Below are 3,813 nucleotides of genomic sequence, written 5' to 3'. Positions count from 1 at the left end.
TCCTTTACATTGGGGCAAAATTGCAGAAATTTCCCTTATTAAGGGAAAAAATTGCAGAAATTTCCCTTATTTTAGGGCAAAATTGCAGAAATTTTACTTATTTCAGAGAAAAAAAGCAAAAATTTTTCTTTTTTTGGGGCAAAAAGGCAGAAATTCCCATTATTTTGGGGCAAAAAAACAGAAATTCACCTTATTTTGGGGTAAAATTGCAGAAATTTCACATATTTCAGAGAAAAAGGGCAGAAATTTACCTTATCCTGGGGCAAAATTGCAGAAATTTCACTTATTTCAGGGTAATAAGTCAGAAATTCCCCTTATTTTGGGGCAAAAAAGACAGAAATTCGCTTTGTTTTCGGGAAAAAGACAGAAATTCCACTTATCTAGAGTCAAAAAGGCAGAAATTCCCCTTATTTCAGAGCAAAAATGAAGAAATTTCCCTTTTTATGGCAAAAAGGTATGCATTCCCAATATTTTCAGGCATAAAGACAGAAATTCCCCGTATTTTGGAGCAAAATTGCAGAAATTCCCCTTATTTTGGGGCAAAAGGCAGAAATTCCCTTTATTTTGGGGCAAAAATCAGAAATTCCCCTTATTTTGGTGCAAAATTCAAGAAATTTTTTTTTATTTTGTGGCAAAATTGCTGGAATTTACCTTATTTTGGGGCAAAATTGCAGAAATTTCCCTTATTTGGGGCAAAATTGCAGAAATTTCACTTATTTTCTGGTAAAAAGACTGAAATTTCCTTTATTTTGGGGCAAAAATGGAGAAATACCCTTTATTTTAGGGCAAAATTGCAGACATTTTCCTTATTATGGGGAAAAATTGCAGAAATTTCCCTTATTTCAGAGAAAAAAAGCAAAAATTTTTTTTTATTTTGGGGCAAATAGGCAAAAATTCTCATTATTTTGGGGCAAAAAGGCAGAAATTCACCTTATTTTGGGGTAAAATTGCAGAAATTTCACATATTTCAGGGCAAAAAGGCAGTAATTAACCTTATCCTGGGGCAAAATTGCAGAAATTTAACTTATTTTAGGGTAATAAGTCAGAAAATCCTTTTATTTTGGGGCAAAAAAGACAGAAATTCCCTTTGGTTTGGGGGAAAAAGACAGAAATTCCACTTATTTAGAGGCAAAAAAGCAGAAATTCTCCTTATTTTGGAGCAAAAATGAAGAAATTTCCCCTTTTTATGGAAACAAGTTATGCATTCCCCTTATTTTCGGGCAAAAAGACAGAAATTTCCCGTATTTTGGAGCAAAATTGCAGAAATTCCCCTAATTGTGGGGCAAATAGGCAGAAATTCCCTATATGTTGCGGCAAAATACAAAAATTCTCCTTATTTTGGGGCAAAACTCAAAAATTCCACTTATTTTGGTGCAAAATTCCAGAAATTCCACTTATTTTGGGGCAAAATTGCAGAAATTTCACTTATTTTGGGGCAAAATTGCAGAAATTTCACTTATTTCAGGGAAAAAAGGTAGAAATTATAATTATTTTGGGGCAAAAATGCAGAAATTCCTAATATTTTGTGCCAAAATTCAGAAATTCCCTTTATTTTGAGGTAAAAATTCTGAAATTCCCCTTATTTGGGGGCAAGAAGGCAGAAATTTCACTTATTTCAGGGTAATGAGTCAGAAATTCCTTTTATTTTGGGGCAAAAAAGAGAAAAATTCCCTTTGATTTTTGGGAAAAAGACAGAAATTCCACTTATTATAGGCAAAAATGCAGAAATTCCCCTTATTTTGGAGCAAAAATGAAGAAATTTCCCTTTTTTGTGGCAAAAAATATACATTCCCCTTACTTTCGGGATAAAAAGCAGAAATTCCCCGTATTTTGAAGCAAAATTGCAAAAATTCTCATAATTTTCGGACAAAAATGCAGAAATTCTCCTTATTTTGGGGCAAAAAGACAGAAAATCTCCTTTTTTCGGGAGCAAACAGTCAGAAATTCTCCTTATTTTGGGGCAAAATTGCTGAAATTTCCTTTACATTGGGGCAAAATTGCAGAAATTTCCCTTATTAAGGGAAAAATTGCAGAAATTTCCCTTATTTTAGGGCAAAATTGCAGAAATTTTACTTATTTCAGAGAAAAAAAGCAAAAATTTTTCTTATTTTGGGGCAAAAAGGCAGAAATTCCCATTATTTTGGGGCAAATAACAGAAATTCACCTTATTTTGGGGTAAAATTGCAGAAATTTCACATATTTATGGGCAAAAAGGCAGAAATTTTCCTTATTCTGGGGCAAAATTTCAGAAATTTCACTTATTTCAGGGTAATAAGTCAGAAATTCCCTTTATTTTGGGGCAAAAAAGACAGAAATTCCCTTTGTTTTGGGGGAAAAAGACAGAAATTCCACTTATCTACAGGCAAAAAGGCAGAAATTCCCATTATTTTGGAGCAAAAATGAAGATATTTCCCTTTTTATGGCAAAAAGGTATGCATTCCCATTATTTTCAGGCAAAAAAGCAGAAATTCCCCGTATTTTGGAGCGAAATTGAAGAAATTCCCCTAATTTTGGGGCAAAAGGCAGAAATTCTTTTATTTTGGGGCAAAAATCAGAAATTCCTCTTATTTTGGGACAAAATTCTAGAAATTTCCTATTTTGGGGGGCAAAATTGCAGGAATTTACCTTATTTTTGGCCAAAATTGCAGAAATTTCCCTAATTTGGGGCAAAATTGCAGAAATTTCACTTCTTTTCAGGTAAAAAGACTGAAATTTCCTTTATTTTGGGGCAAAAAGGGAGAAATTCTCTTTATTTTGGGGCAAAATTGCAGACATTTTCCTTATTATGGGGAAAAATTGCAGAAATTTCCCTTATTTTAGGGCAAAATTGCAGAAATTTCACTTATTTCATAGAAAAAAAGAAAAATTTTTTTTTATTTTGGGGCAAAAAGGCAGAAATTCTCATTATTTTGTGTCAAAAAGGCAGAAATTCACCTTATTTTGGGGTAAAATTGCAGAAATTTTACATATTTCAGGGCAAAAATGCAGAAATTTCCCTTATTTTGGGGCAAAATTGCAGAAATTTCACTTATTTTAGGGTAATAAGTCAGAAAATTTCCTTATTTTGGGGCAAAAATACAGAAATTCCCTTTGTTTTGGGGGAAAAGACAGAAATTCCACTTATTTAGAGGCCAAAATGCAGAAATTCCCCTTATTTTGGAGCAAAAATGAAGAAATTTCCCTTTTTTATGGCAACAAGTTATGCATTCCCCTTATTTTCGGGCAAAAAAACAGAAATTCCCTGTATTTTGGAGCAAAATTGCAGAAATGCCCCTAATTGTGGGGCAAAAAGGCAGAAATTCCCTATATGTTGGGGCAAAAAGACAAAAATTCTCTTTATTTTGGAGCAAAACTCAGAAATTCCACTTATTTTGGTGCAAAATTCCAGAAATTTCCATTATTTTGGGGCAAAATTGCCGAAATTTCCTTTATTTTGGGGCAAAATTGCAGAAATTTTACTTATTTTAGAGAAAAAAAGCAAAAATTTTTCTTATTTTAGGGGAAAAAAAGCAGAAATTCCCATTTTTTGGGGGCAAAATGCAGAAATTCACTTTTTTTAAGGTAAAATTGCAGACATTTCAAATATTTCAGGGCAAAAACGCAGAAATTTCCCTTATTTTCAGGCAAAATTGCAGAAATTTCACTTATTTTGAAGCAAAATTTCAGAAATTTCACTTATTTCAGGAAAAAAGGCAGAAATTTTTTTTATTTTGGGGCAAAAATGCAGAAATTCTTAATATTTTGTGGCAAAAATGCAGAAATTCCCATTACTTTGAGGTAAAAAGGCTGAAATTCCCCTTATTTGGGGGCAAA

Source organism: Micromys minutus (genome assembly GCF_963924665.1).
Source record: "Micromys minutus genome assembly, contig: SCAFFOLD_47, whole genome shotgun sequence".
In the NCBI taxonomy this organism is placed as follows: domain Eukaryota; kingdom Metazoa; phylum Chordata; class Mammalia; order Rodentia; family Muridae; genus Micromys; species Micromys minutus.
The sequence above is the reverse complement of the archived record's forward strand: the minus strand, read 5'-3'. Positions refer to the sequence as shown.